At 38.5% G+C, this 23,295-nt stretch overlaps 24 pseudogenes; all 24 read left to right on the top strand.

The window, feature by feature from the left end:
* The first annotated feature begins 164 nt into the window (after positions 1 to 164).
* On the top strand, positions 165 to 283 carry LOC127961113 (uncharacterized; annotated as a pseudogene).
* Positions 284 to 652: 369 nt separating this feature from the next.
* Positions 653 to 771, top strand: LOC127957284 (uncharacterized; annotated as a pseudogene).
* A 1,389-nt stretch (positions 772 to 2,160) lies between these two features.
* LOC127961118 (uncharacterized) lies at positions 2,161 to 2,279 on the top strand (annotated as a pseudogene).
* Positions 2,280 to 2,500: 221 nt separating this feature from the next.
* Positions 2,501 to 2,619, top strand: LOC127959159 (uncharacterized; annotated as a pseudogene).
* Positions 2,620 to 4,020: 1,401 nt separating this feature from the next.
* LOC127957291 (uncharacterized) lies at positions 4,021 to 4,139 on the top strand (annotated as a pseudogene).
* A 1,398-nt stretch (positions 4,140 to 5,537) lies between these two features.
* On the top strand, positions 5,538 to 5,656 carry LOC127959165 (uncharacterized; annotated as a pseudogene).
* Positions 5,657 to 6,014: 358 nt separating this feature from the next.
* Positions 6,015 to 6,133, top strand: LOC127961123 (uncharacterized; annotated as a pseudogene).
* Positions 6,134 to 6,353: 220 nt separating this feature from the next.
* Positions 6,354 to 6,472, top strand: LOC127959180 (uncharacterized; annotated as a pseudogene).
* Positions 6,473 to 7,874: 1,402 nt separating this feature from the next.
* On the top strand, positions 7,875 to 7,993 carry LOC127961101 (uncharacterized; annotated as a pseudogene).
* Positions 7,994 to 8,347: 354 nt separating this feature from the next.
* Positions 8,348 to 8,466, top strand: LOC127959183 (uncharacterized; annotated as a pseudogene).
* Positions 8,467 to 8,824: 358 nt separating this feature from the next.
* On the top strand, positions 8,825 to 8,943 carry LOC127961124 (uncharacterized; annotated as a pseudogene).
* A 221-nt stretch (positions 8,944 to 9,164) lies between these two features.
* LOC127959185 (uncharacterized) lies at positions 9,165 to 9,283 on the top strand (annotated as a pseudogene).
* A 1,266-nt stretch (positions 9,284 to 10,549) lies between these two features.
* LOC127961147 (uncharacterized) lies at positions 10,550 to 10,668 on the top strand (annotated as a pseudogene).
* A 355-nt stretch (positions 10,669 to 11,023) lies between these two features.
* On the top strand, positions 11,024 to 11,142 carry LOC127961127 (uncharacterized; annotated as a pseudogene).
* Positions 11,143 to 11,363: 221 nt separating this feature from the next.
* Positions 11,364 to 11,482, top strand: LOC127959190 (uncharacterized; annotated as a pseudogene).
* Positions 11,483 to 12,884: 1,402 nt separating this feature from the next.
* On the top strand, positions 12,885 to 13,003 carry LOC127961198 (uncharacterized; annotated as a pseudogene).
* A 1,400-nt stretch (positions 13,004 to 14,403) lies between these two features.
* LOC127959195 (uncharacterized) lies at positions 14,404 to 14,522 on the top strand (annotated as a pseudogene).
* A 1,394-nt stretch (positions 14,523 to 15,916) lies between these two features.
* Positions 15,917 to 16,035, top strand: LOC127961134 (uncharacterized; annotated as a pseudogene).
* Positions 16,036 to 16,837: 802 nt separating this feature from the next.
* LOC127959203 (uncharacterized) lies at positions 16,838 to 16,956 on the top strand (annotated as a pseudogene).
* A 1,395-nt stretch (positions 16,957 to 18,351) lies between these two features.
* On the top strand, positions 18,352 to 18,470 carry LOC127961140 (uncharacterized; annotated as a pseudogene).
* Positions 18,471 to 19,267: 797 nt separating this feature from the next.
* Positions 19,268 to 19,386, top strand: LOC127959207 (uncharacterized; annotated as a pseudogene).
* A 367-nt stretch (positions 19,387 to 19,753) lies between these two features.
* LOC127957297 (uncharacterized) lies at positions 19,754 to 19,872 on the top strand (annotated as a pseudogene).
* Positions 19,873 to 22,450: 2,578 nt separating this feature from the next.
* Positions 22,451 to 22,569, top strand: LOC127959212 (uncharacterized; annotated as a pseudogene).
* A 370-nt stretch (positions 22,570 to 22,939) lies between these two features.
* On the top strand, positions 22,940 to 23,058 carry LOC127957306 (uncharacterized; annotated as a pseudogene).
* The last annotated feature ends 237 nt before the right edge of the window (positions 23,059 to 23,295 follow it).

Consider the following 23,295-nt stretch of genomic DNA (forward strand, 5'->3'; position numbering starts at 1 on the left):
AAAAAGTCAATGCCCGATCTCTTAATCTTAGCAGGTATTGGCCTGGTTAGTGCTTGGATGGGAGACCGCCTGGGAATACCAGGTGCTTTAAGCTTTAGGGTTTTCTTTCCTACTTATATTAGATTGGCTGATCTTTAAATAGCTCTCTCTTTGCAGCAGTCTTCGCTTATGGCCATACCACCCTGTCTATGCCAGATCATGTCTGAGCTCGGAAGCTAAGCAGGTTTGGGCCTGGTTAGTAATTGGATGGGAGACCCCCTGGTAATACCAGTTGCTTTAAGATTTTTGTAAATTTTTCACAAATTATATAATAATCTTGAAAAAAAAAAGAGTCAATGCCCATTCTTTGAATCTTAGCAGTCATGGACCTGTTTAGTGTCTGGATGGGAGACCGCCTCGGAATACCAGGTGCTCTAATATTATTGGAAATTTATTACTAATTATATAATAATCTAAAAAAATAAAATAAAATAAAAAGAGTCAATGCCCGATCTCTTAATCTTACCAGGTATTGGCCTGGTTAGTGCTTGGATGGGAGACCGCCTGGGAATACCAGGTGCTTTAAGCTTTAGGGTTTTCTTTCCTACTTATATAATGTACCGGCGATTAGATTGACTGATCTTTAAATAGCTCTCTCTTTGCAGCAGTCTTCGCTTATGGCCATACCACCCTGGCTATGCCAGATCATGTCTGAGCTCGGAAGCTAAGCAGGTTTGGGCCTGGTTAGTAATTGGATGGGAGACCCCCTGGTAATACCAGTTGCTTTAAGATTTTTGTAAATTTTTCACAAATTATATAATAATCTTGAAAAAAAAAAGAGTGAATGCCCATTCTTTGAATCTTAGCAGTCATTGACCTGTGTAGTGTTTGGATGGGAGACCCCCTGTTAATACCAGGTGCTCTAATATTATTGGAAATTTATTACTAATTATATAATAATCTTAAAAAAAAAGAGCCAATGCCCGATCTCTTAATCTTAGCAGGTATTGGCCTGGTTAGTGCTTGGATGGGAGACCGCCTCGGAATACCAGGTGCTGTAAGCTTTTGGATTTTCATTCCTAGTTATATAATGTATGGGCGATTTGATTGGCTGATCTTTAAATAGTCTTCTCTTTACAGTATCCTTCGCTTGCGACCGTAACAACCTGGCTATGCCTGATCTCGTCTGCTCTCGGAAGCTAAGCAGGTTTGGTCCTGTATAATGTACCGGCGATTAGATTGGCTGATCTTTAAATAGCTCTCTCTTTGCAGCAGTCTTCGCTTATGGCCATTCCACCCTGGCTATGCCAGATCATGTCTGAGCTTGGAAACTAAGCAGGTTTCGGCCTGGTTAGTAATTGGATGGCAGACCCCCTGGTAATACCAGTTGCTTTAAGATTTTGGGAAATTTTTCACAAATTATATAATAATCTTGCAAGAAAAAAAGAAAGGAGTCAATGCCCCATATCTGAATCTTAGCATGTATGGGCCTGGTTAGTAATTGGATGGGAGACACCCTGGTAATACCAGTTGCTTTAAGATTTTTGGAAATTTTTCACAAATTATATAATAATCTTGAAAAAAAAAAAAAAAAGTCAATGCCCGATCTCTGAATAATAGCAGGTTTTGCCTGGTTAGTACTTGGATGGAAGACGGCCGGGAAATACCAGTTGCTGTAATATTTTTGGCAATTTTTACTAATTACATAATAATCTTGCAACAACAAAAAAAAAAAAAGAGTAAATGCCCAATCTTTGAATCTTAGGAGGTATGGACCTGTTTAGTGCTTGGATGGGAGACCGCCTCGGAGTACCAGTTGCTGTAATATTTTTGGAAATTTGTACTAATTATATAATTATCTTGAAACAAAAAGAGTCAATGCCCAATCTTTGAATCTTAGCAGCTATGGACCTGTTTAGTGTTTGGATGGGAGACCGCCTCGGAAAACCAGGTGCTCTAATATTATTGGAAATTTATTACTAATTATATAATAATCTTAAAAAAAAAAAAAAAAAAAAAAGAGTCAATGCCCGATCTCTTAATCTTAGCAGGTATTGGCCTGGTTAGTGCTTGGATGGGAGACCGCCTGGGAATACCAGGTGCTTTAAGCTTTAGGGTTTTCTTTCCTACTTATATTAGATTGGCTGATCTTTAAATAGCTCTCTCTTTGCAGCAGTCTTCGCTTATGGCCATACCACCCTGTCTATGCCAGATCATGTCTGAGCTCGGAAGCTAAGCAGGTTTGGGCCTGGTTAGTAATTGGATGGGAGACCCCCTGGTAATACCAGTTGCTTTAAGATTTTTGTAAATTTTTCACAAATTATATAATAATCTTGAAAAAAAAAAGAGTCAATGCCCATTCTTGGAATCTTAGCAGTCATGGACCTGTTTAGTGTCTGGATGGGAGACCGCCTCGGAATACCAGGTGCTTTAAGCTTTAGGGTTTTCTTTCCTACTTATATAATGTACCGGCGATTAGATTGACTGATCTTTAAATAGCTCTCTCTTTGCAGCAGTCTTCGCTTATGGCCATACCACCCTGGCTATGCCAGATCATGTCTGAGCTCGGAAGCTAAGCAGGTTTGGGCCTGGTTAGTAATTGGATGGGAGACCCCCTGGTAATACCAGTTGCTCTAAGATTTTTGTAAATTTTTCACAAATTATATAATAATCTTGAAAAAAAAAAGAGTCAATGCCCATTCTTTGAATCTTAGCAGTCATGGACCTGTTTAGTGTCTGGATGGGAGACCGCCTGGTAATACCAGGTGCTCTAATATTATTGGAAATTTATTACTAATTATATAATAATCTTAAAAAAAAAGAGCCAATGCCCGATCTCTTAATCTTAGCAGGTATTGGCCTGGTTAGTGCTTGGATGGGAGACCGCCTCGGAATACCAGGTGCTGTAAGCTTTTGGATTTTCATTCCTACTTATATAATGTATGGGCGATTTGATTGGCTGATCTTTAAATAGTCTTCTCTTTGCAGTATCCTTCGCTTGCGACCGTAACAACCTGGCTATGCCTGATCTCGTCTGCTCTCGGAAGCTAAGCAGGTTTGGTCCTGTATAATGTACCGGCGATTAGATTGGCTGATCTTTAAATAGCTCTCTCTTTGCAGCAGTCTTCGCTTATGGCCATTCCACCCTGGCTATGCCAGATCATGTCTGAGCTCGGAAACTAAGCAGGTTTCGGCCTGGTTAGTAATTGGATGGCAGACCCCCTGGTAATACCAGTTGCTTTAAGATTTTTGGAAATTTTTCACAAATTATATAATAATCTTGCAAGAAAAAAAGAAAGGAGTCAATGCCCCATATCTGAATCTTAGCAGGTATGGGCCTGGTTAGTAATTGGATGGGAGACACCCTGGTAATACCAGTTGCTTTAAGATTTTTGGAAATTTTTCACAAATTATATAATAATCTTGAAAAAAAAAAAAAGTCAATGCCCGATCTCTGAATAATAGCAGGTTTTGCCTGGTTAGTACTTGGATGGAAGACGGCCGGGAAATACCAGTTGCTGTAATATTTTTGGCAATTTTTACTAATTACATAATAATCTTGCAACAAAAAAAAAAAAAGAGTAAATGCCCAATCTTTGAATCTTAGGAGGTATGGACCTGTTTAGTGCTTGGATGGGAGACCGCCTCAGAATACCAGTTGCTGTAATATTTTTGGAAATTTGTACTAATTATATAATTATCTTGAAACAAAAAGAGTCAATGCCCAATCTTTGAATCTTAGCAGCTATGGACCTGTTTAGTGTTTGGATGGGAGACCGCCTCGGAAAACCAGGTGCTCTAATATTATTGGAAATTCATTACTAATTATATAATAATCTTTAAAAAAAAAAAAAAAAAAAAAAAAAAAGTCAATGCCCGATCTCTTAATCTTAGCAGGTATTGGCCTGGTTAGTGCTTGGATGGGAGACCGCCTGGGAATACCAGGTGCTTTAAGCTTTAGGGTTTTCTTTCCTACTTATATAATGTACCGGCGATTAGATTGGCTGATCTTTAAATAGCTCTCTCTTTGCAGCAGTCTTCGCTTATGGCCATACCACCCTGGCTATGCCAGATCATGTCTGAGCTCGGAAGCTAAGCAGGTTTGGGCCTGGTTAGTAATTGGATGGGAGACCCCCTGGTAATACCAGTTGCTTTAAGATTTTTGTAAATTTTTCACAAATTATATAATAATCTTGAAAAAAAAAAGAGTGAATGCCCAATCTTTGAATCTTAGCAGTCATTGACCTGTGTAGTGTTTGGATGGGAGACCCCCTGGTAATACCAGGTGCTCTAATATTATTGGAAATTTATTACTAATTATATAATAATCTTAAAAAAAAGAGCCAATGCCCGATCTCTTAATCTTAGCAGGTATTGGCCTGGTTAGTGCTTGGATGGGAGACTGCCTCGGAATACCAGGTGCTGTAAGCTTTTGGATTTTCATTCCTACTTATATAATGTATGGGCGATTTGATTGGCTGATCTTTAAATAGTCTTCTCTTTGCAGTATCCTTCGCTTGCGACCGTAACAACCTGGCTATGACTGATCTCGTCTGCTCTCGGAAGCTAAGCAGGTTTGGTCCTGTATAATGTACCGGCGATTAGATTGGCTGATCTTTAAATAGCTCTCTCTTTGCAGCAGTCTTCGCTTATGGCCATTCCACCCTGGCTATGCCAGATCATGTCTGAGCTCGGAAACTAAGCAGGTTTCGGCCTGGTTAGTAATTGGATGGCAGACCCCCTGGTAATACCAGTTGCTTTAAGATTTTTGGAAATTTTTCACAAATTATATAATAATCTTGCAAGAAAAAAAGAAAGGAGTCAATGCCCCATATCTGAATCTTAGCAGGTATGGGCCTGGTTAGTAATTGGATGGGAGACACCCTGGTAATACCAGTTGCTTTAAGATTTTTGGAAATTTTTCACAAATTATATAATAATCTTGAAAAAAAAAAAAAAGTCAATGCCCGATCTCTGAATAATAGCAGGTTTTGCCTGGTTAGTACTTGGATGGAAGACGGCCGGGAAATACCAGTTGCTGTAATATTTTTGGCAATTTTTACTAATTACATAATAATCTTGCAACAAAAAAAAAAAAGAGTAAATGCCCAATCTTTGAATCTTAGGAGCTATGGACCTGTTTAGTGCTTGGATGGGAGACCGCCTCGGAATACCAGTTGCTGTAATATTTTTGGAAATTTGTACTAATTATATAATTATCTTGAAACAAAAAGAGTCAATGCCCAATCTTTGAATCTTAGCAGCTATGGACCTGTTTAGTGTTTGGATGGGAGACCGCCTCGGAAAACCAGGTGCTCTAATATTATTGGAAATTCATTACTAATTATATAATAATCTTTAAAAAAAAAAAAAAAAAAAAAAAGAGTCAATGCCCGATCTCTTAATCTTAGCAGGTATTGGCCTGGTTAGTTCTTGGATGGGAGACCGCCTGGGAATACCAGGTGCTTTAAGCTTTAGGGTTTTCTTTCCTACTTATATAATGTACCGGCGATTAGATTGGCTGATCTTTAAATAGCTCTCTCTTTGCAGCAGTCTTCGCTTATGGCCATACCACCCTGGCTATGCCAGATCATGTCTGAGCTCGGAAGCTAAGCAGGTTTGGGCCTGGTTAGTAATTGGATGGGAGACCCCCTGGTAATACCAGTTGCTCTAAGATTTTTGTAAATTTTTCACAAATTATATAATAATCTTGAAAAAAAAAAAAGAGTCAATGCCCATTCTTTGAATCTTAGCAGTCATGGACCTGTTTAGTGTCTGGATGGGAGACCGCCTCGGAATACCAGGTGCTCTAATATTATTGGAAATTTATTACTAATTATATAATAATCTTAAAAAAAAAAAAAAAAAAAAAAAGAGTCAATGCCCGATCTCTTAATCTTAGCAGGTATTGGCCTGGTTAGTGCTTGGATGGGAGACCGCCTGGGAATACCAGGTGCTTTAAGCTTTAGGGTTTTCTTTCCTACTTATATTAGATTGGCTGATCTTTAAATAGCTCTCTCTTTGCAGCAGTCTTCGCTTATGGCCATACCACCCTGTCTATGCCAGATCATGTCTGAGCTCGGAAGCTAAGCAGGTTTGGGCCTGGTTAGTAATTGGATGGGAGACCCCCTGGTAATACCAGTTGCTTTAAGATTTTTGTAAATTTTTCACAAATTATATAATAATCTTGAAAAAAAAAGAGTCAATGCCCATTCTTTGAATCTTAGCAGTCATGGACCTGTTTAGTGTCTGGATGGGAGACCGCCTCGGAATACCAGGTGCTTTAAGCTTTAGGGTTTTCTTTCCTACTTATATAATGTACCGGCGATTAGATTGACTGATCTTTAAATAGCTCTCTCTTTGCAGCAGTCTTCGCTTATGGCCATACCACCCTGGCTATGCCAGATCATGTCTGAGCTCGGAAGCTAAGCAGGTTTGGGCCTGGTTAGTAATTGGATGGGAGACCCCCTGGTAATACCAGTTGCTCTAAGATTTTTGTAAATTTTTCACAAATTATATAATAATCTTGAAAAAAAAAAGAGTCAATGCCCATTCTTTGAATCTTAGCAGTCATGGACCTGTTTAGTGTCTGGATGGGAGACCGCCTGGTAATACCAGGTGCTCTAATATTATTGGAAATTTATTACTAATTATATAATAATCTTAAAAAAAAAGAGCCAATGCCCGATCTCTTAATCTTAGCAGGTATTGGCCTGGTTAGTGCTTGGATGGGAGACCGCCTCGGAATACCAGGTGCTGTAAGCTTTTGGATTTTCATTCCTACTTATATAATGTATGGGCGATTTGATTGGCTGATCTTTAAATAGTCTTCTCTTTGCAGTATCCTTCGCTTGCGACCGTAACAACCTGGCTATGCCTGATCTCGTCTGCTCTCGGAAGCTAAGCAGGTTTGGTCCTGTATAATGTACCGGCGATTAGATTGGCTGATCTTTAAATAGCTCTCTCTTTGCAGCAGTCTTCGCTTATGGCCATTCCACCCTGGCTATGCCAGATCATGTCTGAGCTCGGAAACTAAGCAGGTTTCGGCCTGGTTAGTAATTGGATGGCAGACCCCCTGGTAATACCAGTTGCTTTAAGATTTTTGGAAATTTTTCACAAATTATATAATAATCTTGCAAGAAAAAAAGAAAGGAGTCAATGCCCCATATCTGAATCTTAGCAGGTATGGGCCTGGTTAGTAATTGGATGGGAGACACCCTGGTAATACCAGTTGCTTTAAGATTTTTGGAAATTTTTCACAAATTATATAATAATCTTGAAAAAAAAAAAAAGTCAATGCCCGATCTCTGAATAATAGCAGGTTTTGCCTGGTTAGTACTTGGATGGAAGACGGCCGGGAAATACCAGTTGCTGTAATATTTTTGGCAATTTTTACTAATTACATAATAATCTTGCAACAAAAAAAAAAAAAAGAGTAAATGCCCAATCTTTGAATCTTAGGAGGTATGGACCTGTTTAGTGCTTGGATGGGAGACCGCCTCAGAATACCAGTTGCTGTAATATTTTTGGAAATTTGTACTAATTATATAATTATCTTGAAACAAAAAGAGTCAATGCCCAATCTTTGAATCTTAGCAGCTATGGACCTGTTTAGTGTTTGGATGGGAGACCGCCTCGGAAAACCAGGTGCTCTAATATTATTGGAAATTCATTACTAATTATATAATAATCTTTAAAAAAAAAAAAAAAAAAAAAAAAAAAGTCAATGCCCGATCTCTTAATCTTAGCAGGTATTGGCCTGGTTAGTGCTTGGATGGGAGACCGCCTGGGAATACCAGGTGCTTTAAGCTTTAGGGTTTTCTTTCCTACTTATATAATGTACCGGCGATTAGATTGGCTGATCTTTAAATAGCTCTCTCTTTGCAGCAGTCTTCGCTTATGGCCATACCACCCTGGCTATGCCAGATCATGTCTGAGCTCTGAAGCTAAGCAGGTTTGGGCCTGGTTAGTAATTGGATGGGAGACCCCCTGGTAATACCAGTTGCTCTAAGATTTTTGTAAATTTTTCACAAATTATATAATAATCTTGAAAAAAAAAGAGTCAATGCCCATTCTTTGAATCTTAGCAGTCATGGACCTGTTTAGTGTCTGGATGGGAGACCGCCTCGGAATACCAGGTGCTCTAATATTATTGGAAATTTATTACTAATTATATAATAATCTTAAAAAAAAGAGCCAATGCCCGATCTCTTAATCTTAGCAGGTATTGGCCTGGTTAGTTCTTGGATGGGAGACCGCCTGGGAATACCAGGTGCTTTAAGCTTTAGGGTTTTCTTTCCTACTTATATAATGTACCGGCGATTAGATTGGCTGATCTTTAAATAGCTCTCTCTTTGCAGCAGTCTTCGCTTATGGCCATACCACCCTGGCTATGCCAGATCATGTCTGAGCTCGGAAGCTAAGCAGGTTTGGGCCTGGTTAGTAATTGGATGGGAGACCCCCTGGTAATACCAGTTGCTCTAAGATTTTTGTAAATTTTTCACAAATTATATAATAATCTTGAAAAAAAAAAAAGAGTCAATGCCCATTCTTTGAATCTTAGCAGTCATGGACCTGTTTAGTGTCTGGATGGGAGACCGCCTCGGAATACCAGGTGCTCTAATATTATTGGAAATTTATTACTAATTATATAATAATCTTAAAAAAAAAAAAAAAAAAAAAAAGAGTCAATGCCCGATCTCTTAATCTTAGCAGGTATTGGCCTGGTTAGTGCTTGGATGGGAGACCGCCTGGGAATACCAGGTGCTTTAAGCTTTAGGGTTTTCTTTCCTACTTATATTAGATTGGCTGATCTTTAAATAGCTCTCTCTTTGCAGCAGTCTTCGCTTATGGCCATACCACCCTGTCTATGCCAGATCATGTCTGAGCTCGGAAGCTAAGCAGGTTTGGGCCTGGTTAGTAATTGGATGGGAGACCCCCTGGTAATACCAGTTGCTTTAAGATTTTTGTAAATTTTTCACAAATTATATAATAATCTTGAAAAAAAAAAGAGTCAATGCCCATTCTTTGAATCTTAGCAGTCATGGACCTGTTTAGTGTCTGGATGGGAGACCGCCTCGGAATACCAGGTGCTTTAAGCTTTAGGGTTTTCTTTCCTACTTATATAATGTACCGGCGATTAGATTGACTGATCTTTAAATAGCTCTCTCTTTGCAGCAGTCTTCGCTTATGGCCATACCACCCTGGCTATGCCAGATCATGTCTGAGCTCGGAAGCTAAGCAGGTTTGGGCCTGGTTAGTAATTGGATGGGAGACCCCCTGGTAATACCAGTTGCTCTAAGATTTTTGTAAATTTTTCACAAATTATATAATAATCTTGAAAAAAAAAAGAGTCAATGCCCATTCTTTGAATCTTAGCAGTCATGGACCTGTTTAGTGTCTGGATGGGAGACCGCCTGGTAATACCAGGTGCTCTAATATTATTGGAAATTTATTACTAATTATATAATAATCTTAAAAAAAAAGAGCCAATGCCCGATCTCTTAATCTTAGCAGGTATTGGCCTGGTTAGTGCTTGGATGGGAGACCGCCTCGGAATACCAGGTGCTGTAAGCTTTTGGATTTTCATTCCTACTTATATAATGTATGGGCGATTTGATTGGCTGATCTTTAAATAGTCTTCTCTTTGCAGTATCCTTCGCTTGCGACCGTAACAACCTGGCTATGCCTGATCTCGTCTGCTCTCGGAAGCTAAGCAGGTTTGGTCCTGTATAATGTACCGGCGATTAGATTGGCTGATCTTTAAATAGCTCTCTCTTTGCAGCAGTCTTCGCTTATGGCCATTCCACCCTGGCTATGCCAGATCATGTCTGAGCTCGGAAACTAAGCAGGTTTCGGCCTGGTTAGTAATTGGATGGCAGACCCCCTGGTAATACCAGTTGCTTTAAGATTTTTGGAAATTTTTCACAAATTATATAATAATCTTGCAAGAAAAAAAGAAAGGAGTCAATGCCCCATATCTGAATCTTAGCAGGTATGGGCCTGGTTAGTAATTGGATGGGAGACACCCTGGTAATACCAGTTGCTTTAAGATTTTTGGAAATTTTTCACAAATTATATAATAATCTTGAAAAAAAAAAAAAGTCAATGCCCGATCTCTGAATAATAGCAGGTTTTGCCTGGTTAGTACTTGGATGGAAGACGGCCGGGAAATACCAGTTGCTGTAATATTTTTGGCAATTTTTACTAATTACATAATAATCTTGCAAAAAAAAAAAAAAAAGAGTAAATGCCCAATCTTTGAATCTTAGGAGGTATGGACCTGTTTAGTGTTTGGATGGGAGACCGCCTCGGAAAACCAGGTGCTCTAATATTATTGGAAATTCATTACTAATTATATAATAATCTTTAAAAAAAAAAAAAAAAAAAAAAAAAAAGTCAATGCCCGATCTCTTAATCTTAGCAGGTATTGGCCTGGTTAGTGCTTGGATGGGAGACCGCCTGGGAATACCAGGTGCTTTAAGCTTTAGGGTTTTCTTTCCTACTTATATAATGTACCGGCGATTAGATTGGCTGATCTTTAAATAGCTCTCTCTTTGCAGCAGTCTTCGCTTATGGCCATACCACCCTGGCTATGCCAGATCATGTCTGAGCTCTGAAGCTAAGCAGGTTTGGGCCTGGTTAGTAATTGGATGGGAGACCCCCTGGTAATACCAGTTGCTCTAAGATTTTTGTAAATTTTTCACAAATTATATAATAATCTTGAAAAAAAAAGAGTCAATGCCCATTCTTTGAATCTTAGCAGTCATGGACCTGTTTAGTGTCTGGATGGGAGACCGCCTCGGAATACCAGGTGCTCTAATATTATTGGAAATTTATTACTAATTATATAATAATCTTAAAAAAAAAAAAAAAAAAAAAAAGAGTCAATGCCCGATCTCTTAATCTTAGCAGGTATTGGCCTGGTTAGTGCTTGGATGGGAGACCACCTGGGAATACCAGGTGCTTTAAGCTTTAGGGTTTTCTTTCCTACTTATATTAGATTGGCTGATCTTTAAATAGCTCTCTCTTTGCAGCAGTCTTCGCTTATGGCCATACCACCCTGTCTATGCCAGATCATGTCTGAGCTCGGAAGCTAAGCAGGTTTGGGCCTGGTTAGTAATTGGATGGGAGACCCCCTGGTAATACCAGTTGCTTTAAGATTTTTGTAAATTTTTCACAAATTATATAATAATCTTGAAAAAAAAAAGAGTCAATGCCCATTCTTTGAATCTTAGCAGTCATGGACCTGTTTAGTGTCTGGATGGGAGACCGCCTCGGAATACCAGGTGCTTTAAGCTTTAGGGTTTTCTTTCCTACTTATATAATGTACCGGCGATTAGATTGACTGATCTTTAAATAGCTCTCTCTTTGCAGCAGTCTTCGCTTATGGCCATACCACCCTGGCTATGCCAGATCATGTCTGAGCTCGGAAGCTAAGCAGGTTTGGGCCTGGTTAGTAATTGGATGGGAGACCCCCTGGTAATACCAGTTGCTCTAAGATTTTTGTAAATTTTTCACAAATTATATAATAATCTTGAAAAAAAAAAGAGTCAATGCCCATTCTTTGAATCTTAGCAGTCATGGACCTGTTTAGTGTCTGGATGGGAGACCGCCTGGTAATACCAGGTGCTCTAATATTATTGGAAATTTATTACTAATTATATAATAATCTTAAAAAAAAAGAGCCAATGCCCGATCTCTTAATCTTAGCAGGTATTGGCCTGGTTAGTGCTTGGATGGGAGACCGCCTCGGAATACCAGGTGCTGTAAGCTTTTGGATTTTCATTCCTACTTATATAATGTATGGGCGATTTGATTGGCTGATCTTTAAATAGTCTTCTCTTTGCAGTATCCTTCGCTTGCGACCGTAACAACCTGGCTATGCCTGATCTCGTCTGCTCTCGGAAGCTAAGCAGGTTTGGTCCTGTATAATGTACCGGCGATTAGATTGGCTGATCTTTAAATAGCTCTCTCTTTGCAGCAGTCTTCGCTTATGGCCATTCCACCCTGGCTATGCCAGATCATGTCTGAGCTCGGAAACTAAGCAGGTTTCGGCCTGGTTAGTAATTGGATGGCAGACCCCCTGGTAATACCAGTTGCTTTAAGATTTTGGGAAATTTTTCACAAATTATATAATAATCTTGCAAGAAAAAAAGAAAGGAGTCAATGCCCCATATCTGAATCTTAGCAGGTATGGGCCTGGTTAGTAATTGGATGGGAGACACCCTGGTAATACCAGTTGCTTTAAGATTTTTGGAAATTTTTCACAAATTATATAATAATCTTGAAAAAAAAAAAAAGTCAATGCCCGATCTCTGAATAATAGCAGGTTTTGCCTGGTTAGTACTTGGATGGAAGACGGCCGGGAAATACCAGTTGCTGTAATATTTTTGGCAATTTTTACTAATTACATAATAATCTTGCAACAAAAAAAAAAAAAAGAGTAAATGCCCAATCTTTGAATCTTAGGAGGTATGGACCTGTTTAGTGCTTGGATGGGAGACCGCCTCAGAATACCAGTTGCTGTAATATTTTTGGAAATTTGTACTAATTATATAATTATCTTGAAACAAAAAGAGTCAATGCCCAATCTTTGAATCTTAGCAGCTATGGACCTGTTTAGTGTTTGGATGGGAGACCGCCTCGGAAAACCAGGTGCTCTAATATTATTGGAAATTCATTACTAATTATATAATAATCTTTAAAAAAAAAAAAAAAAAAAAAAAAAAAGTCAATGCCCGATCTCTTAATCTTAGCAGGTATTGGCCTGGTTAGTGCTTGGATGGGAGACCGCCTGGGAATACCAGGTGCTTTAAGCTTTAGGGTTTTCTTTCCTACTTATATAATGTACCGGCGATTAGATTGGCTGATCTTTAAATAGCTCTCTCTTTGCAGCAGTCTTCGCTTATGGCCATACCACCCTGGCTATGCCAGATCATGTCTGAGCTCTGAAGCTAAGCAGGTTTGGGCCTGGTTAGTAATTGGATGGGAGACCCCCTGGTAATACCAGTTGCTCTAAGATTTTTGTAAATTTTTCACAAATTATATAATAATCTTGAAAAAAAAAGAGTCAATGCCCATTCTTTGAATCTTAGCAGTCATGGACCTGTTTAGTGTCTGGATGGGAGACCGCCTCGGAATACCAGGTGCTCTAATATTATTGGAAATTTATTACTAATTATATAATAATCTTAAAAAAAAGAGCCAATGCCCGATCTCTTAATCTTAGCAGGTATTGGCCTGGTTAGTGCTTGGATGGGAGACCGCTTCGGAATACCAGGTGCTGTAAGCTTTTGGATTTTCATTCCTACTTATATAATGTATGGGCGATTTGATTGGCTGATCTTTAAATAGTCTTCTCTTTGCAGTATCCTTCGCTTGCGACCGTAACAACCTGGCTATGCCTGATCTCGTCTGCTCTCGGAAGCTAAGCAGGTTTGGTCCTGTATAATGTACCGGCGATTAGATTGGCTGATCTTTAAATAGCTCTCTCTTTGCAGCAGTCTTTGCTTATGGCCATTCCACCCTGGCTATGCCAGATCATGTCTGAGCTCGGAAACTAAGCAGGTTTCGGCCTGGTTAGTAATTGGATGGCAGACCCCCTGGTAATACCAGTTGCTTTAAGATTTTTGGAAATTTTTCACAAATTATATAATAATCTTGCAAGAAAAAAAGAAAGGAGTCAATGCCCCATATCTGAATCTTAGCAGGTATGGGCCTGGTTAGTAATTGGATGGGAGACACCCTGGTAATACCAGTTGCTTTAAGATTTTTGGAAATTTTTCACAAATTATATAATAATCTTGAAAAAAAAAAAAAAGTCAATGCCCGATCTCTGAATAATAGCAGGTTTTGCCTGGTTAGTACTTGGATGGAAGACGGCCGGGAAATACCAGTTGCTGTAATATTTTTGGCAATTTTTACTAATTACATAATAATCTTGCAACAAAAAAAAAAAAAAGAGTAAATGCCCAATCTTTGAATCTTAGGAGGTATGGACCTGTTTAGTGCTTGGATGGGAGACCGCCTCAGAATACCAGTTGCTGTAATATTTTTGGAAATTTGTACTAATTATATAATTATCTTGAAACAAAAAGAGTCAATGCCCAATCTTTGAATCTTAGCAGCTATGGACCTGTTTAGTGTTTGGATGGGAGACCGCCTCGGAAAACCAGGTGCTCTAATATTATTGGAAATTCATTACTAATTATATAATAATCTTTAAAAAAAAAAAAAAAAAAAAAAAAAAGTCAATGCCCGATCTCTTAATCTTAGCAGGTATTGGCCTGGTTAGTGCTTGGATGGGAGACCGCCTGGGAATACCAGGTGCTTTAAGCTTTAGGGTTTTCTTTCCTACTTATATAATGTACCGGCGATTAGATTGGCTGATCTTTAAATAGCTCTCTCTTTGCAGCAGTCTTCGCTTATGGCCATACCACCCTGGCTATGCCAGATCATGTCTGAGCTCGGAAGCTAAGCAGGTTTGGGCCTGGTTAGTAATTGGATGGGAGACCCCCTGGTAATACCAGTTGCTCTAAGATTTTTGTAAATTTTTCACAAATTATATAATAATCTTGAAAAAAAAAAGAGTCAATGCCCATTCTTTGAATCTTAGCAGTCATGGACCTGTTTAGTGTCTGGATGGGAGACCGCCTCGGAATACCAGGTGCTCTAATATTATTGGAAATTTATTACTAATTATATAATAATCTTAAAAAAAAAGAGCCAATGCCCGATCTCTTAATCTTAGCAGGTATTGGCCTGGTTAGTGCTTGGATGGGAGACCGCCTCGGAATACCATGTGCTGTAAGCTTTTGGATTTTCATTCCTACTTATATAATGTATGGGCGATTTGATTGGCTGATCTTTAAATAGTCTTCTCTTTGCAGTATCCTTCGCTTGCGACCGTAACAACCTGGCTATGCCTGATCTCGTCTGCTCTCGGAAGCTAAGCAGGTTTGGTCCTGTATAATGTACCGGCGATTAGATTGGCTGATCTTTAAATAGCTCTCTCTTTGCAGCAGTCTTTGCTTATGGCCATTCCACCCTGGCTATGCCAGATCATGTCTGAGCTCGGAAACTAAGCAGGTTTCGGCCTGGTTAGTAATTGGATGGCAGACCCCCTGGTAATACCAGTTGCTTTAAGATTTTTGGAAATTTTTCACAAATTATATAATAATCTTGCAAGAAAAAAAGAAAGGAGTCAATGCCCCATATCTGAATCTTAGCAGGTATGGGCCTGGTTAGTAATTGGATGGGAGACACCCTGGTAATACCAGTTGCTTTAAGATTTTTGGAAATTTTTCACAAATTATATAATAATCTTGAAAAAAAAAAAAAAAGTCAATGCCCGATCTCTGAATAATAGCAGGTTTTGCCTAGTTAGTACTTGGATGGAAGACGGCCGGGAAATACCAGTTGCTGTAATATTTTTGGCAATTTTTACTAATTACATAATAATCTTGCAACAAAAAAAAAAAAAAAAAAAAGAGTAAATGCCCAATCTTTGAATCTTAGGAGGTATGGACCTGTTTAGTGCTTGGATGGGAGACCGCCTCGGAATACCAGTTGCTGTAATATTTTTGGAAATTTGTACTAATTATATAATTATCTTGAAACAAAAAGAGTCAATGCCCAATCTTTGAATCTTAGCAGCTATCGACCTGTTTAGTGTTTGGATGGGAGACCGCCTCGGAAAACCAGGTGCTCTAATATTATTGGAAATTTATTACTAATTATATAATAATCTTTAAAAAAAAAAAAAAAAAAAAAAAGAGTCAATGCCCGATCTCTTAATCTTAGCAGGTATTGGCCTGGTTAGTGCTTGGATGGGAGACCGCCTGGGAATACCAGGTGCTTTAAGCTTTAGGGTTTTCTTTCCTACTTATATTAGATTGGCTGATCTTTAAATAGCTCTCTCTTTGCAGCAGTCTTCGCTTATGGCCATACCACCCTGTCTATGCCAGATCATGTCTGAGCTCGGAAGCTAAGCAGGTTTGGGCCTGGTTAGTAATTGGATGGGAGACCCCCTGGTAATACCAGTTGCTTTAAGATTTTTGGAAATTTTTCACAAATTATATAATAATCTTGAAAAAAAAAAGAAAGGAGTCAATGCCCCATATCTGAATCTTAGCAGGTATGGGCCTGGTTAGTAATTGGATGGGAGACACCCTGGTAATACCAGTTGCTTTAAGATTTTTGGAAATTTTTCACAAATTATATAATAATCTTGAAAAAAAAAAAAAAAGTCAATGCCCGATCTCTGAATAATAGCAGGTTTTGCCTGGTTAGTACTTGGATGGAAGACGGCCGGGAAATACCAGTTGCTGTAATATTTTTGGCAATTTTTACTAATTACATAATAATCTTGCAACAAAAAAAAAAAAAAAAAAAAAGAGTAAATGCCCAATCTTTGAATCTTAGGAGGTATGGACCTGTTTAGTGCTTGGATGGGAGACCGCCTCGGAATACCAGTTGCTGTAATATTTTTGGAAATTTGTACTAATTATATAATTATCTTGAAACAAAAAGAGTCAATGCCCAATCTTTGAATCTTAGCAGCTATGGACCTGTTTAGTGTTTGGATGGGAGACCGCCTCGGAAAACCAGGTGCTCTAATATTATTGGAAATTTATTACTAATTATATAATAATCTTTAAAAAAAAAAAAAAAAAAAAAAAAGAGTCAATGCCCGATCTCTTAATCTTAGCAGGTATTGGCCTGGTTAGTGCTTGGATGGGAGACCGCCTGGGAATACCAGGTGCTTTAAGCTTTAGGGTTTTCTTTCCTACTTATATAATGTACCGGCGATTAGATTGGCTGATCTTTAAATAGCTCTCTCTTTGCAGCAGTCTTCGCTTATGGCCATACCACCCTGGCTATGCCAGATCATGTCTGAGCTCGGAAGCTAAGCAGGTTTGGGCCTGGTTAGTAATTGGATGGGAGACCCCCTGGTAATACCAGTTGCTCTAAGATTTTTGTAAATTTTTCACAAATTATATAATAATCTTGAAAAAAAAAAGAGTCAATGCCCATTCTTTGAATCTTAGCAGTCATGGACCTGTTTAGTGTCTGGATGGGAGACCGCCTCGGAATACCAGGTGCTCTAATATTATTGGAAATTTATTACTAATTATATAATAATCTTAAAAAAAAAGAGCCAATGCCCGATCTCTTAATCTTAGCAGGTATTGGCCTGGTTAGTGCTTGGATGGGAGACCGCCTCGGAATACCATGTGCTGTAAGCTTTTGGATTTTCATTCCTACTTATATAATGTATGGGCGATTTGATTGGCTGATCTTTAAATAGTCTTCTCTTTGCAGTATCCTTCGCTTGCGACCGTAACAACCTGGCTATGCCTGATCTCGTCTGCTCTCGGAAGCTAAGCAGGTTTGGTCCTGTATAATGTACCGGCGATTAGATTGGCTGATCTTTAAATAGCTCTCTCTTTGCAGCAGTCTTCGCTTATGGCCATTCCACCCTGGCTATGCCAGATCATGTCTGAGCTCGGAAACTAAGCAGGTTTCGGCCTGGTTAGTAATTGGATGGCAGACCCCCTGGTAATACCAGTTGCTTTAAGATTTTTGGAAATTTTTCACAAATTATATAATAATCTTGCAAGAAAAAAAGAAAGGAGTCAATGCCCCATATCTGAATCTTAGCAGGTATGGGCCTGGTTAGTAATTGGATGGGAGACACCCTGGTAATACCAGTTGCTTTAAGATTTTTGGAAATTTTTCACAAATTATATAATAATCTTGAAAAAAAAAAAAAAAAGTCAATGCCCGATCTCTGAATAATAGCAGGTTTTGCCTAGTTAGTACTTGGATGGAAGACGGCCGGGAAATACCAGTTGCTGTAATATTTTTGGCAATTTTTACTAATTACATAATAATCTTGCAACAAAAAAAAAAAAAAAAAAAAGAGTAAATGCCCAATCTTTGAATCTTAGGAGGTATGGACCTGTTTAGTGCTTGGATGGGAGACCGCCTTGGAATACCAGTTGCTGTAATATTTTTGGAAATTTGTACTAATTATATAATTATCTTGAAACAAAAAGAGTCAATGCCCAATCTTTGAATCTTAGCAGCTATCGACCTGTTTAGTGTTTGGATGGGAGACCGCCTCGGAAAACCAGGTGCTCTAATATTATTGGAAATTTATTACTAATTATATAATAATCTTTAAAAAAAAAAAAAAAAAAAAAAAGAGTCAATGCCCGATCTCTTAATCTTAGCAGGTATTGGCCTGGTTAGTGCTTGGATGGGAGACCGCCTGGGAATACCAGGTGCTTTAAGCTTTAGGGTTTTCTTTCCTACTTATATTAGATTGGCTGATCTTTAAATAGCTCTCTCTTTGCAGCAGTCTTCGCTTATGGCCATACCACCCTGTCTATGCCAGATCATGTCTGAGCTCGGAAGCTAAGCAGGTTTGGGCCTGGTTAGTAATTGGATGGGAGACCCCCTGGTAATACCAGTTGCTTTAAGATTTTTGGAAATTTTTCACAAATTATATAATAATTTTGAAAAAAAAAAGAAAGGAGTCAATGCCCCATATCTGAATCTTAGCAGGTATGGGCCTGGTTAGTAATTGGATGGGAGACACCCTGGTAATACCAGTTGCTTTAAGATTTTTGGAAATTTTTCACAAATTATATAATAATCTTGAAAAAAAAAAAAAAAGTCAATGCCCGATCTCTGAATAATAGCAGGTTTTGCCTGGTTAGTACTTGGATGGAAGACGGCCGGGAAATACCAGTTGCTGTAATATTTTTGGCAATTTTTACTAATTACATAATAATCTTGCAACAAAAAAAAAAAAAAAAGAGTAAATGCCCAATCTTTGAATCTTAGGAGGTATGGACCTGTTTAGTGCTTGGATGGGAGACCGCCTCGGAATACCAGTTGCTGTAATATTTTTGGAAATTTGTACTAATTATATAATTATCTTGAAACAAAAAGAGTCAATGCCCAATCTTTGAATCTTAGCAGCTATGGACCTGTTTAGTGTTTGGATGGGAGACCGCCTCGGAAAACCAGGTGCTCTAATATTATTGGAAATTCATTACTAATTATATAATAATCTTTAAAAAAAAAAAAAAAAAAAAAAAAAAGTCAATGCCCAATCTCTTAATCTTAGCAGGTATTGGCCTGGTTAGTGCTTGGATGGGAGACCGCCTGGGAATACCAGGTGCTTTAAGCTTTAGGGTTTTCTTTCCTACTTATATAATGTACCGGCGATTAGATTGGCTGATCTTTAAATAGCTCTCTCTTTGCAGCAGTCTTCGCTTATGGCCATACCACCCTGGCTATGCCAGATCATGTCTGAGCTCGGAAGCTAAGCAGGTTTGGGCCTGGTTAGTAATTGGATGGGAGACCCCCTGGTAATACCAGTTGCTCTAAGATTTTTGTAAATTTTTCACAAATTATATAATAATCTTGAAAAAAAAAGAGTCAATGCCCATTCTTTGAATCTTAGCAGTCATGGACCTGTTTAGTGTCTGGATGGGAGACCGCCTCGGAATACCAGGTGCTCTAATATTATTGGAAATTTATTACTAATTATATAATAATCTTAAAAAAAAAAAAAAAAAAAAAGAGTCAATGCCCGATCTCTTAATCTTAGCAGGTATTGGCCTGGTTAGTGCTTGGATGGGAGACCGCCTGGGAATACCAGGTGCTTTAAGCTTTAGGGTTTTCTTTCCTACTTATATAATGTACCGGCGATTAGATTGACTGATCTTTAAATAGATCTCTCTTTGCAGCAGTCTTCGCTTATGGCCATACCACCCTGGCTATGCCAGATCATGTCTGAGCTCGGAAGCTAAGCAGGTTTGGGCCTGGTTAGTAATTGGATGGGAGACCCCCTGGTAATACCAGTTGCTTTAAGATTTTTGTAAATTTTTCACAAATTATATAATAATCTTGAAAAAAAAAAGAGTGAATGCCCAATCTTTGAATCTTAGCAGTCATTGACCTGTGTAGTGTTTGGATGGGAGACCCCCTGGTAATACCAGGTGCTCTAATATTATTGGAAATTTATTACTAATTATATAATAATCTTAAAAAAAAGAGCCAATGCCCGATCTCTTAATCTTAGCAGGTATTGGCCTGGTTAGTGCTTGGATGGGAGACCGCCTCGGAATACCAGGTGCTGTAAGCTTTTGGATTTTCATTCCTACTTATATAATGTATGGGCGATTTGATTGGCTGATCTTTAAATAGTCTTCTCTTTGCAGTATCCTTCGCTTGCGACCGTAACAACCTGGCTATGCCTGATCTCGTCTGCTCTCGGAAGCTAAGCAGGTTTGGTCCTGTATAATGTACCGGCGATTAGATTGGCTGATCTTTAAATAGCTCTCTCTTTGCAGCAGTCTTCGCTTATGGCCATTCCACCCTGGCTATGCCAGATCATGTCTGAGCTCGGAAACTAAGCAGGTTTCGGCCTGGTTAGTAATTGGATGGCAGACCCCCTGGTAATACCAGTTGCTTTAAGATTTTTGGAAATTTTTCACAAATTATATAATAATCTTGCAAGAAAAAAAGAAAGGAGTCAATGCCCCATATCTGAATCTTAGCAGGTATGGGCCTGGTTAGTAATTGGATGGGAGACACCCTGGTAATACCAGTTGCTTTAAGATTTTTGGAAATTTTTCACAAATTATATAATAATCTTGAAAAAAAAAAAAAAAGTCAATGCCCGATCTCTGAATAATAGCAGGTTTTGCCTGGTTAGTACTTGGATGGAAGACGGCCGGGAAATACCAGTTGCTGTAATATTTTTGGAAATTTTTACTAATTACATAATAATCTTGCAACAAAAAAAAAAAAAAAAGAGTAAATGCCCAATCTTTGAATCTTAGGATTTATGGACCTGTTTAGTGCTTGGATGGGAGACCGCCTCGGAATACCAGTTGCTGTAATATTTTTGGAAATTTGTACTAATTATATAATTATCTTGAAACAAAAAGAGTCAATGCCCAATCTTTGAATCTTAGCAGCTATGGACCTGTTTAGTGTTTGGATGGGAGACCGCCTCGGAAAACCAGGTGCTCTAATATTATTGGAAATTTATTACTAATTATATAATAATCTTTAAAAAAAAAAAAAAAAAAAAAAAAAGAGTCAATGCCCGATCTCTTAATCTTAGCAGGTATTGGCCTGGTTAGTGTTTGGATGGGAGACCCCCTGTTAATACCAGGTGCTCTAATATTATTGGAAATTTATTACTAATTATATAATAATCTTAAAAAAAAAAGAGCCAATGCCCGATCTCTTAATCTTAGCAGGTATTGGCCTGGTTAGTGCTTGGATGGGAGACCGCCTCGGAATACCAGGTGCTGTAAGCTTTTGGATTTTCATTCCTACTTATATAATGTATGGGCGATTTGATTGGCTGATCTTTAAATAGTCTTCTCTTTGCAGTATCCTTCGCTTGCGACCGTAACAACCTGGCTATGCCTGATCTCGTCTGCTCTCGGAAGCTAAGCAGGTTTGGTCCTGTATAATGTACCGGCGATTAGATTGGCTGATCTTTAAATAGCTCTCTCTCTGCAGCAGTCTTCGCTTATGGCCATTCCACCCTGGCTATGCCAGATCATGTCTGAGCTCGGAAACTAAGCAGGTTTCGGCCTGGTTAGTAATTGGATGGCAGACCCCCTGGTAATACCAGTTGCTTTAAGATTTTGGGAAATTTTTCACAAATTATATAATAATCTTGCAAGAAAAAAAGAAAGGAGTCAATGCCCCATATCTGAATCTTAGCAGGTATGGGCCTGGTTAGTAATTGGATGGGAGACACCCTGGTAATACCAGTTGCTTTAAGATTTTTGGAAATTTTTCACAAATTATATAATAATCTTGAAAAAAAAAAAAAAGTCAATGCCCGATCTCTGAATAATAGCAGGTTTTGCCTGGTTAGTACTTGGATGGAAGACGGCCGGGAAATACCAGTTGCTGTAATATTTTTGGCAATTTTTACTAATTACATAATAATCTTGCAACAAAAAAAAAAAAAGAGTAAATGCCCAATCTTTGAATCTTAGGAGGTATGGACCTGTTTAGTGCTTGGATGGGAGACCGCCTCGGAATACCAGTTGCTGTAATATTTTTGGAAATTTGTACTAATTATATAATTATCTTAAAACAAAAAGAGTCAATGCCCAATCTTTGAATCTTAGCAGCTATGGACCTGTTTAGTGTTTGGATGGGAGACCGCCTCGGAAAACCAGGTGCTCTAATATTATTGGAAATTCATTACTAATTATATAATAATCTTTAAAAAAAAAAAAAAAAGAGTCAATGCCCGATCTCTTAATCTTAGCAGGTATTGGCCTGGTTAGTGCTTGGATGGGAGACCGCCTGGGAATACCAGGTGCTTTAAGCTTTAGGGTTTTCTTTCCTACTTATATAATGTACCGGCGATTAGATTGGCTGATCTTTAAATAGCTCTCTCTTTGCAGCAGTCTTCGCTTATGGCCATACCACCCTGGCTATGCCAGATCATGTCTGAGCTCGGAAGCTAAGCAGGTTTGGGCCTGGTTAGTAATTGGATGGGAGACCCCCTGGTAATACCAGTTGCTCTAAGATTTTTGTAAATTTTTCACAAATTATATAATAATCTTGAAAAAAAAAAAAAAAAAAAAAAAGAGTCAATGCCCGATCTCTTAATCTTAGCAGGTATTGGCCTGGTTAGTGCTTGGATGGGAGACCGCCTGGGAATACCAGGTGCTCTAATATTATTGGAAATTTATTACTAATTATATAATAATCTTAAAAAAAAAAAAAAAAAAAAAAAAGAGTCAATGCCCGATCTCTTAATCTTAGCAGGTATTGGCCTGGTTAGTGCTTGGATGGGAGACCGCCTGGGAATACCAGGTGCTTTAAGCTTTAGGGTTTTCTTTCCTACTTATATTAGATTGGCTGATCTTTAAATAGCTCTCTCTTTGCAGCAGTCTTCGCTTATGGCCATACCACCCTGGCTATGCCAGATCATGTCTGAGCTCGGAAGCTAAGCAGGTTTGGGCCTGGTTAGTAATTGGATGGGAGACCCCCTGGTAATACCAGTTGCTTTAAGATTTTTGTAAATTTTTCACAAATTATATAATAATCTTGAAAAAAAAAAGAGTGAATGCCCATTCTTTGAATCTTAGCAGTCATTGACCTGTGTAGTGTTTGGATGGGAGACCCCCTGGTAATACCAGGTGCTCTAATATTATTGGAAATTTATTACTAATTATATAATAATCTTAAAAAAAAAGAGCCAATGCCCGATCTCTTAATCTTAGCAGGTATTGGCCTGGTTAGTGCTTGGAT

Source organism: Carassius gibelio, chromosome A3 (assembly GCF_023724105.1).
Source record: "Carassius gibelio isolate Cgi1373 ecotype wild population from Czech Republic chromosome A3, carGib1.2-hapl.c, whole genome shotgun sequence".
Classification (NCBI taxonomy): domain Eukaryota; kingdom Metazoa; phylum Chordata; class Actinopteri; order Cypriniformes; family Cyprinidae; genus Carassius; species Carassius gibelio.